The sequence below is a fragment of the Pseudorca crassidens genome, chromosome 20 (assembly GCF_039906515.1).
Source record: "Pseudorca crassidens isolate mPseCra1 chromosome 20, mPseCra1.hap1, whole genome shotgun sequence".
Lineage (NCBI taxonomy): Eukaryota > Metazoa > Chordata > Mammalia > Artiodactyla > Delphinidae > Pseudorca > Pseudorca crassidens.
In genome coordinates this window covers 36162522-36177818 of record NC_090315.1, presented here as the reverse complement: position 1 = coordinate 36177818, position 15297 = coordinate 36162522, and the positions used below count along the sequence as shown (strand labels likewise).

Genomic DNA, 15297 nt, shown 5'->3' with positions numbered 1-15297 from the left:
CTAGGCAAGGAGATGAGCTGGAAATTCACAGAAGAATTACAACTGGCCAGTAAATACACGGGACAATGTTCAAGCTCACCAGAAGTCAAAGATATCCTTTCTTTTTTTTTTTTGCCAATGGAATTGGCAACATTTGCAGTGCTGGCAAAGATGCACCCCAACTGGCACTTTTCGCACGCTGCTTGTGAGCGTATAAATCGGTACGTCTTTCTGGAGGGCAGTTTTACAGAATGAATTAAGATCATTTAAAAGGTTCTTACTCTTGGACTCAGCAATCTTCTCCCTGGGAGAAATTTCCTAAGGAAACCAGAGACGGCACCTAATGATTTATCTGTAAGAATGTTCACCACAGTGCCATTTATAATCCAAAAAAAACAAATCCAAAACAAGCTAAAAAAGCGAAATGTCCATAAGTAGGGCACTAGACAAACTATGGGTAAATAACTTGTAAAAGATTATTTAATAACACGGTAAAATGCCTGTGTTGTAATAGATTTTTTTAAAAAGCAGTTATAAAACATACAGTATTATCCAAATTATGAGAAATATGAATAGTTCCATAGAAAAGCCTGGGAGGCTTTTCACAAAGTTAACAGGCATTATCCCTGGGCGAAGGACTGAAAATTAGGGTCTACAGTCTGAAATCAGGAAAAAACAATATTTAGGAAAGACCGTTTGTAGATCACTAACAACTCTTTATTCTTGCAAAGCACTTCACATCTCCCAAGGTACACTTTCCTGTACTATTAGATTTCACCCTGATGGGAAGTGCGGCCTGACCTGGAAGGATGGAAGGATGACTTCCTATCCTTCCTCCCATCCTCCCTCCCACCCCTCTTCCCTTCCTTCCCAATTCTATTTTTAGTCTTTCTCAAGAGTGAAGCCCTCAGACTTTCCCTTCTGCCCTGAAAGGCTGACAGTCCCACTAGCTGGTTGGTCAGAAGATGCCCCCCCGCCCTGCCCACCCCTGCTCCTTTGGCTTCTCCCCGTGGAAGCCCTAGTGACTGGGGAGTCAGCGCAGTGGCTTCCTGGGACCCAAGGGCACATGGCCTTGGATGGAACCCATTGCTGTGGCAGGGAGGTCCTGAGACCAGGTCGTAGCTCCAGACACTGCCTGGGCTTCCTTCCATCCTGTCAGAAGCAGGGAGCACCAGTCCTCCAGAATGCTAACATAGACGGCGCCTTGTAATCGCATGGGGTTCCCCTCCTGAGTCTAGTCTGGGTTGAGATGTGCTGGGGCTGGGCTGGGAGCCGCTAGCCACTCAGGCCTCCTGGAAGATTAATCCAGAGCTGTGCAGCCCCCCTGGGAAAGCCTTGTCCCCAGCATGAAAAGGCCAGGCAGGGAGGCCCCTGCCCACCCAGATACCCAGGTCCCTGCACCTTAGTGCCATGCTGGAGCTCTCAGTTCCCAGCGGCTTCTGGGGAAACCAGCTAACACAACGCAGACGGGCTGTATTTTTAGAAAGGCGTCCTCTCCCCTCTCCCCCATTTTCTCTTCCACCCTTTCTGACATGTGCACACTCATCCATCCATCCGGGTGGGGAGCTGCAAGAAGGGGCACCCTGCAAAACTCTTCTCCCATTAGGGCCTTTTTAGCCGCCAACCCCCCTGAATACTGAATTCAACTAAAAGCTTTGGCAGCACTGGGGTGTCCCCGCCCTCTCCCAGGCCTGTTATGAAACCACAGTGGAGACCATCCTCCCCAAGGACGGTTCTATTAAAAGGGCTGAGAGTGGGCAGCGCAGGGACAGATGGGCTGTGATGAGGGGGTGGCGGGGAAGGGGGCTGCAGAGAGAAACCTCATAATCCAGAGAACTGGGGATGTGTCAGCCTGTGGAAAACAGGGACAGCCCAGGGCCCAGCAGGTGATGTGGGGCTCGGGAACAGAGGCCGGAGGGGACATTCCCACAGGGTGGTGGCAGACGAGTTTCTTCCTAAGAAAGTTATGATTTTAAAAAAAGCAGCTAGATGATGTTACAAGAAAATGAGATTCCCATCAGATCAGTATATTGTATGCCTGAAACTTATACAATGTTATATGTCAACTGTATCTCAATAAAGCCGGAAAAAATTTTTCAGAAAAAGAGCGTGAACGTGTTTGTAAATATTCTGGCATCCCTTGGCCCTGAGAAGGTGTTTTTTGTTTTGTTTGTTTTTTTTGCGGTATGCGGGCCTCTCACTGTTGTGGCCTCTCCCGTTGCGGAGCGCAGGCTCCGGACGCGCAGGCTCAGCGGCCATGGCTCACGGGCCCAGCCGCTCCGCGGCATGTGGGATCTTCCCGGACCAGGGCACGACACTGTGTCCCCTGCATCGGCAGGCGGACTCTCAACCACTGCGCCACCAGGGAAGCCCCCTGAGAAGGTTTTTAAATGTGTTATCTACTTCTCTAATCATGACAATTGCTATAAAATAAAGTTCAGAAAAATCAAAAATAATAAATAAAAGAGAGCGTGAGATTCCTATCAACCGCCCACAAGGAAGCCTGAGTCAGGTGTGTCAGGAATCAGGGAGCAAAAGGCAAATGGGGTGCGAGATCCCAGGGGTCTGTGAAGCAATAGCAAGGGACCTTTTCACTTTGCCTTTTTTTCCCTCTTGATCCCAGATTCTCTAAGGGCAACACAGAGTGTTAGAACCAAATGGGCCTGGGGTGAATTCCAGCCCTCAGCTTCTCGGTGGTCCGGCCTAGAGTCCCTGGAATCTCTTCTGTATCACTCACTGCCTAGCTTTATTTTGGGCAGATCACTAAGAGGATTGCTTACCTGCAAAATGGGAGCAGTAGCCTTCCTCTGCCCACCTCAGAGAGCTTTGAGGTACAACAGAGACAACAGATAGAAACATGCTTTTTAAATGGAAGATTTCTGGACCCATTTGGATGGGACAAAAATAATGTAAGTGACTGGGGTCCTCCTAACCTTCCTTTGCCTACTTAAGACAACTCTGCAGTTTCTTTTTCTCTTGTCTCCTATTTAAGGAAGGGTTCATACCTGCTGGCAGGGAGGCTCCGCTGATATTTCAATAAATGGACGGGAAAGGGATGAGGGAGAGAAAGCCCGGGCTCTTTGGCTGGGGGACAGAAAGGAGCTCCCGAGCAGCGTGAATGTGGGTGGATTCTTTATGGGGAACTGCATTTCTTTTCAATTACTTTTGGTTGCTGATTCGTGCTTCTTTAAATGTGATTCTATCCTGGGCCACGTGAACCCTCACACTTATTAGGGTTAAAACTATAAACAATTACTATGATCATTCCTGAGCCTTGTCCATAAGTGCTTCAATTCAATTGATCAGCGGCAGTTACACAACCTATGGAATAAAGCAACTGCTGAGTGGGAGCGCGGCGCAGCAGTAGTAGGGGGCGTTTGGAAACACACGTGGGGATTTTGGGTTGTCTCAGCCACTGGGGGCTCCTACAGCATTTAGTACCCGGGAGCCAGAGGCGTGGAAGGTTGTGTGAGGACAGTGCTGCCCAGCCAAGCATTGCTCCCCACCCCAAAACACCCAGACCTGTCCCACCAAGAAATGCAAGAGCTGAAGGTGAAGGAAGGCCAGACATCAACAGGGTAAAGTTAGCACATGCAGACGAACCAGACCTTGTGGGACAGGGAGAAACCAAACTGTAAAAGCGGAAGGGCTGTGGAATGGCTTTTTTTTTTTTTTAACCACAGGAGTGAGGGGGCCTCTTGGCAGGTCATGGTCAAGGTCTTGGTCCAAGATGCCCTGTGGATGGTGCACTCCTGAAAGTCCTGATTATAAGGTCCCGTTATTACAAGAAAAGCCGCAAGCAAATGGAACAGGGAGCAGAGCCAACCTGGCTTGGCCAGCTCTGCCCTGGGGGAGGGGTCTGTGCCACATATTAAGAACGATGTCGCTAAGGGCAGGCAGACGACTCACGTTCAAGCCTGAGCACCTGAGGTCCTTCCACCCACACCACGCCAGCCCTGTGGTTTGAAAAGAAGCCCCAGAACTCAGGGACCCCAGAAATCAAGAAACTCAACTTCCAACTGTGCTATGTAGAGGGTTTCGAGCCTCCGGGTAGCTGGCCCCTCATATCATTCTCTCTGTCCCGACCCTTACCTCAGAGGGTTGGGACAGCACAGTAGGTCCATTCTACCCACAGGAAGCACGTGCCTTTGTTCATGCCGTTCCTTCTGCCTGAAATACCTTTCCCTATCACATCCCTACAACAACAACAATAATGACGAAAACGATTGTTAATATTTTCTGACACTTGATATGTTTTTGTTGAATGAGATGGAGTGAAGGAATGCTTCTTCACCCAGACTGCAAAGTATTAAACGACTGGTAACATTCAGCGTTGGTGAGCTTGTGGGGAAATAGCACATACTCTCATACACTGTTGGCTCAACTGCAGTGGGTTCACCTTCATCTGGAGGGCGGGCTGGTAGTTTGCAAAAATGCAAACATCTATCAACTTTGCAATTATATCTCTAGATATTTATCCTAAAGAAAAACACTAAGAGGCTGTGCACAGGGATGCTCACTGCAGCACTCTTTGGAACAGGAAAAAGCTGAAAACAACCCAAACAAATGTCAGGAGGATGGTTAAATAAACCATGGCACATCTACACCCCAGAGCACCATGCAGCTATTTAAAAATTAAGGCAGCTCCACTCACACAGATAGGGAAAGCATTCTAAAATATGCAGTTAAGAGAAAAAGGAATGCCGCAGAATAGTAAGTATAAATAAATAAGCCCCATTTATGTAAAAAATACATGCATCAAACAGGTACATATATTTGCAAATTAAATCCTCAAATGAATCAGGGTAACAGTAATGCTCACCTCTGGAGAAGGATATGGGTTTGGAAGGGTCTAAAAGGAGACTTTATTCTACACGGCAGATATTATCAAATCTAAGATACCATCGCTCATAGCTGACACTAACATTTTATGTACCAAAAGAAGAGAAAAAACACTGCCAATTAAATTAAGGCATAATACTGTCCTCTACCTTTTAACTTTTTATTTTGAAATAATTACAAATTTAGAAAAATCAAAGAAAAAACAAAGCACAGAAACTTCCCATATACCTTTCACTCAGCTTCCCCTAATGTCACCATGCTACAGAACCTTAATACAATTAAGAGGAACCAGGAAAGAAAATACTGATACAATATGGTGAAGTAATCTGCAGACCTGAGATGAATTTCACCAGTTTTCCCAATAGTCTCCCAGTCCAGGATGCCACATTGCACAGAGTTGTCATGCAGTCTCTTCCAATCAGGGACAGTGCCTCAGTCTGTCTTTTATGATGTTGACACTTGAAAAATACTGATTAGTTAAATCTGTAGAATGTCCCTCAGTTTGGGTTTGTCTGTTGTTTTCTGATGATTAGACCAAGGTGATGCATTTTTAGTAAGAATACAGCAGAAGAGATGTGCCCTTGTCATTGTACCATTTTATGGGTTACAAGATGTCAATCTGTTTTATTATTGGGGATGTTAAGCTTGATCACCCGATTCAGGTGGTGTCTGCCACGCTTCTCCAGTATAAAGTTACTATTTTTTCCTTTGTAATTAGTACGTATCTTGTGGGAAGATACTCTGAGACTATGCAGACATCCTGTTTCTCATCATACTTTCGTGCACTAATTTTAGCAACCATGGATGATGCTTGCCTACAGTTATTACTGTGGTATTTGCTTAACGATAATTTTCTGTTTCCATCATCTCTTCTACATTAACTGGAATTCTCCTCAAAGAAAAAGAGCTGTCTTTTCTTCTCCATCTACTTATTTATTCAATTACTTATTTTATTCTATGGGTTATAATCAATCTCTATTATTACTTTATTGCTCTCATTGTGCCAGATTTGGCCATTGGGAGTTCCTTCAAGCTGGCTCTTGGGCCCTTTCACCATGCGCCCATCATTTTTTTGAGTCATTTCTAATTTTCTAGCCCTATATGATGTTCCAAACTCACCTTGCATTTTTTCTGCCTCAATCACTCACACACACACACACACATTCTATATCTATGTATCTGTATATCTATTAAAAGTCTGGAATTTATACTGATACCTCTAATTCCAATTCAACACCTCTCAGTTTATTCTAACTTCCCCCCTTTATTTGTAATTGTTTTTCTTCCACAATGAGAAACCTGGTTCTCATTATCCCCAATATTTTTATTTGTTCACTCCAAGTATACACACAAAGTAATTTCAGAACTGCTACTCACATAATGAGTTCTTACTATTCAGAACTTTGGGGACATACTTTATTTTTTTAATATTTTATTCTTTTAGACTTAGGCCCAAAATTTTAAAAAAATATTTATTTATTTATTTAGCTGTGCTGGGTCTTAGTTGCGGCACGCGGGATCCTCGTCTCTCTGTGCAGGATCTTTTAGTTGCAGCATGTGGCATCTTTTAGCTGCGGCATGCGGGGTCTTTAGTTGCAGCATGTGGGGTCTTTAGTTGCGGCATGTGGGATCTAGTTTGCTGACCAGGGATCGAACCTGGGCCCCCTGCATCGGGAGTGCGGAGTCTTAGCCACTGGATCACCAGGGAAGTCCCAGACCCAAATTTTTAAAAGCATCTATCACTCTTGTAAATTCTTTTTTTTTTTAATTGAAGTATAGTTGCTTACAACACTTGTAAATTCTTAAAAAGGAAAATGCAAGTGAAATAAACTGTGTCGGGTCTTCCTAAAACTTCTTCACATTCAGGGTCCAGTGCCTCTGAATCACTCCATCTTGAAGTTGTTGCTGGCTATGCTTTTCCATGAAGTCCCAGCTCCTCTGACATTAAAATCATCTGTGGTGCAGCATTTCCCAAGAGTGCTCTACTACTGATTCCAGGATTTCTCTCCAAGCAGCAAATTTTGGTGTACATGTGATGGCAAGGACAGTAGTCCTGGTGCCCAACTTACCAACAGAGACTGTATTTTAGAGATGTTATGAAAAAAAGGTGCATCTTCCAGTTGCCATAGCATAGCTCTTTTTTTTTTTTTTTTTTTTTTGCCGTACGCAGGCCTCTCACTCTTGTGGCCCCTCCCGTTGCGGAGCACAGGCTCCGGACGCGCAGGTTCAGCGGCCATGGCCCACGGGCCCAGCCGCTCCGCGGCATGTGGGATCTTCCCAGACCGGGGCACGAACCCGTGTCCCCTGCATCGGCAGGTGGACTCTCAACCACTGCGCCACCAGGGAAGCCCAACATAGCTCTTTTATAAAACTTTCTTCTGTTGAGGTACAGCAGCAATGTGTGAACTCTGTTTCTGTACACACGTGGTTCCAGGTATTAAATGCAGACATAGGGGCTTCCCTGGTGGCACAGTGGTTGAGAAAAAAAAAATTGCTATAAATGCAGACATAATAAGCCTCCAATCCCCAGACCAAGGGCAAGGGCAGACAGAACTGGAATCCCAACAACACACTCCATGTGAGCAGCTTCTGTACGGAGCCAGTAAAAAGTCCTACTGGGGCAGAGACTGTTAATTGTCCCCCAATACCTGTTCTCTTCTTCTTCTTAATAGATTCCCAAATTTTAGACAAGCAGGTAGACAATGGGAATAAAGCCTATTTATGACCATGTGACAGCAATCAGCCAGTTAGATGTAAGTGGAAGCATGTGACTTTGGGGTAGTGCTCTTAAAGGGAGGAGACATGTCATTCTTCAACCTTTCCTTCCTCCTGCTGGCTGGAATATAGATGTGATGGTGGGAGCTTGACAGCCATTTTGGACCCTGAGGCTGGATACTAAAGGTGGCAGAGTGGCAATATAGAAGTCTAGGTTCCTGAGAATCATGAAGTCATAATTCTGGACGGCCTATCTCTAGACTCTGCTTATGAAAGAGGGAAACACACTTTTATCTTGTTTAATCTATTTTTTAATTGAGGTATAGTTGATTTATAATGTTGTGTTAGTTTTAGGTGTTGAGCAAAGTGATTCAGTTTTTATATATATATATATATATATATTTATTTATTTCAGATTCTTTTCCCATACAGGTCATTACAGAGTATTGAGTAGAATACCCTGTGCTATACAGTAGGTCCTTGTTTATCTATTTTATATATAGTAGCACATATCTATACTTTGTGTATCCCAAACTCCTATTTTATCCCTCCCCCCACTTCCCCCTTTGGTAACCATAAGTTTGTTTTCTATGTCTGTGAGTCTGTTTCTGTTTTGTTGTTGAATCTATTATTATCGTGGGTTTTCTGTCACATGTCATTGAAGCTAATCTAAACTCGGGACAGTTTTCTTGGAGACCCAGCCTATAACATGCTAAAGGAACTCAAAGAAAAGGAACAGGACGGGGCTTGCCCAAGGGGACACAGGGAAATTCTAGGGCTGATCCAGAGCCTACAGCCTCCTCTCTGCATCGAACAGCATCCTCGCTTCAGGGAGTGCGCCAGCCCCTTCCAGCACACAGTAACTGCATCAACACGAGTCACTAGGACCCACATCCAAAAGTTAAAAAGCTCAGTTTGGCACTTTCGGCCACAAATTATCAAGTTTCGTTAACACAGGTGCCTCAGTTCAGTCCTGTATCTTTGCCTAATTTGGCAAATGTTCCAGAAACAAAGATACGCTTGTCCTGGATCTTTGCGCCAGATTCAAAGGGGTAAGCCGAGGCAACAAGCCTCCTCCAGCTCGGAGGTCTGCAACGTGGTCGGCAGGAGAGAGCGAGGCCAAAGGGGCAGCTTTCTCACTGGCTATTTCTCTCCTGGAAAGCCCCCTTTCCCTCTGAATTGCCTCACGCACTCGTGTTCTGAAGAACGGCACACCCACCTGGCAGAGGAGCGCCCGCTCCAAGCAACTCCCAGGGTCTTCCTGCCTCACATATGATGTCTGCAGAAGGGGGGCCCTGCTCAACCCCAGGCCATTTCTTCTCATAACAGCACCTGGTTGTGGAAATGGCACCCTTGCCCCATCCTCAGTCCATGCGGTACAGGGATGACCACACCCCCAGGGGCGGCCAGGGGCGGCCAAGTGCCCCAGGCCTAAGTCCTTCCTTCCTTCCTTCTTTCATTCATTCATTCACTCACCAGATATTGATTGAGCAGCTACTATGTGTCAAGCACTATTCTAGGCACCAGAGATAAAAGATTGATCATTACAGACAAAAAGTCCTACCTTTGTGGAACTTTCAGGGGAGGGGGTAGGCAAACAATCAACAAATCTAAGTAAATACAGTGTCAGACATGCCAGGTGCACAAGGAAGCAATGTCACAGAAGGGGAAAGAGCATGGGGCTGGGGGCTGCGATCTGAAACGGTGTGAGAGCAGGCCTCACTGAGAAGGTGACCAGAGCAAGGACGTGGAGGAGGTGAGGGAGGGGCCCTTGTGGATGCCTGGAAGAGCGCTCAGGGCAGAGGGAATAGCAAGCGCCAAGACTGTGAGGCAGGGGTTTGCCTGGCGTGTTCAGGTGGATGTGAGGAAGCCAGCGTGGCTGGAGCAGAGTGAGTTGGGGGAGACAAGGAGGAATGCGGCCCAAGAGGGAAGAGCAGAGGCATCAGATCACGTTTCGTCTAAAAGGTTGTTAGAAAAACTCCGGCTTTTCCTGAGTGAGATGCCTTGGAGGGTTTGGAGCAGTGGGATGATGTGACAGGATTTCCTTCCATGTTCTATGTGTAGAACAGACCTAGGGGGTGAGGGTGGAAACAGGGAGACCAGTCACTGTATTAATCCGGGAGAGAGATGCTGACGGCCGTTGTGGAGGTGGTGAGAAGTCCTCAGGTTCTGGGTATGTTCTGAGGGTAGCTCCAGGGGGGAGCTGCGGATGGATCAGCTGTGGGGTATGAGAGAGAGAAGAGTCAAGGGTGATTTGGTTTTGTCCTGGGCCACTGGAGGGGGAGAGCTGCCATTTATGAGCCCGGAAGACCTTGGTAAAAAGAGGTGGGGGGAAAGCCCAGGCGGCTGGCTTAGACCTGAGTCAGGTGGGGCTGCAAATGGCAGGTGGTTATAAGAGTCTGCACTTCAGGGGAGAGTCTGGGACTGGAGACGTCACCACACAGACGATGTCTGAACGCATGAGACTAGATGAGGTCAGTTAGGGAGTGAGTGAGGACAGAGAAGCGGCCCCAGGATGAGCCCTAGAGAAAGGAGATGAGGAGAAAGCAGTAGAGAGTGTGCAGGAACAGCTGGAGAGGTAGGAGCGGGGTGCGGCAACCAAGTGGACACACTACATTTGGCTTCAGAGACAGTTCAGGGAGAGGTGTGGGTTCCAATCAGGGCAAGGCCTTTGCTGGAATATTTGAGAAGCTCTTTGCTGGGGTTATCAGGAGGATGGTATGTGAGTCAGCAGCCATTTTGCCACCACGAGGAAGGGACTGACTTGGGGCCGAACCAACCCAAAGAATGGAACTGATAGGAGTGGGGGAGAGAGAGAAACAGAGCCTGATGGCCTTCAGCGGCCATAGGTCCACTGTGCTGCACAGACACCCTAGTCTCCCTTCTTTGTGTCAGGCTAAGTTCAGTTTCTGTCACTTGCAAGGTCTTTTCACCTGCATGGTCCAGAGGGGCCAAGCGAAGCCCAGCACCCACCTGTCTGGCAATCACACAGGGTAGCCAGGCCTGGGCGTGGGGTCAGAGGGCTCATGGGCTTGGAGGCAGGGCTTCCCTACCACACTTGAATGGCAACACCACGGTCCACCCTGGCAGTTCAGGCCTTTTCCAACCCAGGCACTTCCATCAGGTGAATCCGAAGATGCAATGGTAAAAAGGAGCCCCAGAACATTCTGCGGCCTGTGGTCCTCCTGGATGACCACTTCAGATTGCAGGGGACCTCCAGGCCACCGCTGACCACTGTCTCTCTCTGCCCTGTCCCAGGATGCTGGGTTCACATATGATGTCTGTCTCCAAAGCAAACAACTCTGGAGCTGGCAAGGACTTTGGGCGCAGTGGGCTTAGAACACTCACTTGATGGACGAGGAACAGGGGTATGCTCAGGTGGGACAGGCCAGGATTCTCACTTGCCCGGGACTGGAGCATCTCCAGGCACACAGTGCCTGCCATGCACTGCCCCCAACACGTGAACTGAAAAAACATCTCAGTCCTCAAAGGTATTGGTTACGGGGCTTAAGACGTATGGCCATTCTGGTTGGAGTACACCTTTCATCTGTGGTTTGGAGTTTACAGTACCTGAGGATTAAGGAAAGGGGAAGGGCGTGCCATGAAAGCTTTTCTGTTATGACACAGAGACTAGGTTTGTGGCAGGCGAGCAGAAGCTCACATCCTACCGATGCTTGGGTGGGTGATGCTCTCGTGCTTACAAAACAGTGTCATGATGATCTCCCCGGCTGATCCTCGGAACTACTCTGTGGGCTCAGCCCAAGGTCAAACAGCCAGGGCCTGATCAGAAGCAGGTTTCCAGACCCCAAGCCCATGGCCACAGGGCCACCCTCTACGGTGGCTGAGGCACCGGGTCAGATCTGCAGGCACCCCAGCACTGGCTTCCTGGCGCTGCTCTAACCAATCACCACAGCCTTGGTGGCTTCAAACAAGACGTGTCTATTGTCTTACACTTCCGGAGGTCAGGAGCCCAAATCAGTGGCCCTGAGCTGAAATCAAGGCATTGGCAGGACCACTCTCCCTCTGGAGGTGCTGGGGGAGAATGTGTTCTCCCACCTTTTCCAGCTTCTAGAGCTGTGTTCCTTGCATTCCTTGACTTGTGCCCCCTTCCTCCATCTACAAGGCCAGCAGTGGGAGCAAGTGAAGCGCCTTGCTGCAGACGTCACATTACCTTCTTCTTCTGTGGTCTGCGGCTGCATCTCCCTCTGGCTCCCATTACAGGAACACATGTGGTTGCATTTAGGGCTCACCTGGATAATCTCCGCATCTCCAGATCCTTAACTTAAGGACAACTGCAAAGTCTCTGTTGTCATATAAAGTAACGTTCACAGGTTCTAGGAATTAGGATCTGAGTATGTTTGGGGGCCATAATTCAGCCTAGCACGCCTGGACACACGCACACGCACACCCCACGACCTTGCAGCCCCATCTGCGTTACTCACTTTGTCTGTATCCTCTTCCCTATAAACATGGAAAGCCAACTTCAATACCCATGGTGAATGACTCTTCCTATCTCGAGTTTTCCAAGAACACACCCTCCCAACAACCCCGGAATTCAGCTCTCCTTCAGAATTCCTGTAGGAATTCTGGTTTCACCCGAACCCCAGCACTTAGCACTTAGCACTCTCCCCTGTACATTTGTTCATTTTTCATTTTTAAAAATAGAACTTGAATTTCACGCAATACACATTCACTGAGAAAAGTCAGAGAAGCAAAAGAGCAAAAAGAAATAAAAAATCACATACAATCCTAGTAACCAGAGGAAAACACTGTTAACATTTTTGCTTATCTCCTTTCATTTTCAGTGCTAATAATCTATACACTGAAAAAAAGGTTTTTGTTTTTTTAAACTGAAACGTATTTTGGACTCTGGAGCCAGATAACCTGGTGCAAATTTCAGCCAGTTACTTGCCATCTGTGTGACCTTAAGCAAGTTACTTAACCTGTGCTTCAGTTTCCTCATCTGTTAAAAGGAGGAAATAACGGCACATACCTCATAGGGTTGTTATGATGATGAGTTAACATACAGAAAGTGCTTAGGGCTGTGCCTGGCACATGACAAATGCCATGCTGTGAGCTGTCATCACGTTATTACATGTATATAAGGAGACATCTGTTCAGGTGGGTAAATAACTTTTGGTAGCATAATTCACAGCTGCCTGGGGTTCCCTGGTTTGAATGCATTCCTATTTATTTAACCTCCCCTACTGTTGGGCATTTAGGTTGTTTCCCGTTTTTTCTTCTCTTCTATAAACAACTATGGGATAACATCCTTGAACAAACACCTCTGAACACATCTTTATTTTTTCCTAAAAATTCAACTGCTGAGTCACAGATGATACATATTTTTAAGCTTTTGATACATCATTGCCAACTTGCCCTTCATAGAAGTTGCACCAGCGGAACAGCTTGCCCATCTCCCCACGCCCCGCTTAATGAACTGCTCCCTTCTCCCCTCTTCCTGCAGGCCACGTGTCCCCTCACACCTATCTCTTGCAGTACCCCAGCGAAGCAGTGAAGTTTCCTAAAATGGATGAACTGGACATGAGGATTCAGGGTCCTATTTTCAGCCTCCTGGGTTAAATCAATGCCTCCGTTTCCCCCACATATAAATATATGGGTCAACACACCTGCCAACAATCAAACACTATTTAAATACACATTCCATGCATTAAAATGATACCAAAATTCCAGACTGAACTGGCAAAAGCCTTGCTTTCTAATCACACATCAAGTATATTTTTTAAAGTTTCCAACGTCTAATACCGAGGCTCCCAAGGGACTATTTCAGAGCCCTCAATCTGCCATTTTAGATCTCTGACTCTGAACCATCTTGGAGACCGACCATTGGAATATAAATGCACAGAAACCATCACCTTTCTACTGCAAACAGACGAATGTCCCACTTTTCCCCATCTCACGAAGAAATAAAAAAAGGCACCGAGAGTCTGCCCTCTGGGGACTCTACAGGGAGCTTGTGTGTGGGCAGGACAGAGTTCCGGGCTCCTTCTCACCACGCTAACGAGGAAGGGCCTTTATTCCCATTTATTGATAAGGAGACTGAGGCTGAGAGAAATTAAGAATTTGCTCGGGAGCTGACAAGTGGAGAGGAAACCCTGAAATTCACATCCTGATTCCCAAATCCCTGCCCTCCCTACACCGGAAAACTCTGTAAAGGTGTCTGTAATTCTAAGTGCCGGCCGCCTAAGCATCGCTCACCTGTGAAGGAACAGCCCCTTCTTCCCTCTGGAACAAAAAGACATGTTCGGGCTGCGTGTGACAACTCATGGGCATCCTTCCAGCCAAGTGAGGGGTACCTGGCTTTGCCCACCTGGTGTCAGAGCTGTGGATGTCCGGCCAGCAGGGCCCAACCCCAGATGTCGTGCCTCACCTTGTCCCAGGTGACGGGAACCTGAGGCCAAAGCAGGGTCCCCCAGAGGCACATCTCAGGGAGGCCTGGATTGTGTGGAGAACCCAGAGGAGGAACTGGAACTTCCCTGAGGAAGGGAATCTGATGACTGGAGCACAGGGGGAAGGGGAGGAGACTCCAGGACCCAGAGAAGGTAGCTCGGGGACAACAGCCCTACACCTGCCATTTGCTGCCTGCCTGCCAGATGTTGCTCTCAACGTTTTACACACATACAGTCTCACACCTGTATGGGAGGTACCACAATGAACCTATTTCACAGATGAGGAAAGTGAAATGTAGAGCAGCTATGAGACTGGCCCGGAGCCAGGCAATTATAAACGCATGGGGGGACTTTTCTGGTGGTCCAGTGGTTACGATTCCGTGCTTCCAGTGCACAGGGTGTGGGTCAGGGAACTAAAATCCCACATGCTGTGTGGAGAAGGAAGGAAGGCAGGCGGGAAGGCGAACACGAAAGATTAAAAAAAAATAAAAAAGAAATGCATGGGATGGCTCAGGGCTCAGGACTCAGGTTTGAAACCCAGCTCCACCTCTTCTCAGCCACAGGACGTGAGGCAGAGACTGACCTCATTGGTAAATGATCATGATGATAAAATGGGAGAATGTGAAAACTATAAACAGCTAAATAAACATGAGTTTAACAAAAGGTTCAGTGAAATAATTTCCTAATGCTGGTGTGGGGCAAGGAGTTGGAGACCTCTAAGAAATCATCCTGGAGACGCTGCTGAGCCTGGACTCAGTCAACAACTACTGAGCACTTGCTGTATGCCACCACAATAAACCGGCCACCACCTTGTGACCTGCCCATCATCCAACAGAGGAGACGGGTCAAAATCTCACAGATGCACGTGACACGGATAAAGTGGGTGGAGATACATCCAAACTTCCTCGTGGCCAACCAGCCAGCGCAGCTGGACCCCTCCATCACAGGGACAGCCAAGACCAGGAACCTGAGGGGAGATGAAGCCCACGAGGTGCCCACCAGGGCCAGGCCCCAGCCGGGTGTGCCACCTCTACTATCTCAGTGAGCCTCACGCCAGCTCTCAGAGGGAGGGGTCAACATTTCCATCTCTAAGATGAGAAAACTGAAGTCAGGGAGGTTAAGCAGCTTATCTGAAATCACACGGCTGGCCAGAACCGGGGCTGGGATTTGAACCCAGATCAGTGGGACGAGGAAGAAGATGGGAGGCAGCTGGAGAAAGAGGGAAGGCTAGAAAAACCACTGTGGCGCGGCTGGCAGGGATGCCTGTCTCCCAGGGCCTGGTGAGAGGTGCAATGGGAGTCCAAGACTGATGATAGTCACCGACGGAGTCCTGTTCCAGACTGGCCAGGGG

The 15297-nt window shown here is 47.7% G+C and overlaps 1 protein-coding gene across 7 annotated transcripts in view; it reads right to left on the bottom strand.

Moving 5' to 3' along the window:
* The window catches only part of NDRG4 (NDRG family member 4), a 42307-nt gene that overhangs the window by 24104 nt on the left and 2906 nt on the right, over positions 1-15297 (bottom strand). The gene's annotated exons all lie outside the window — the stretch shown is intronic.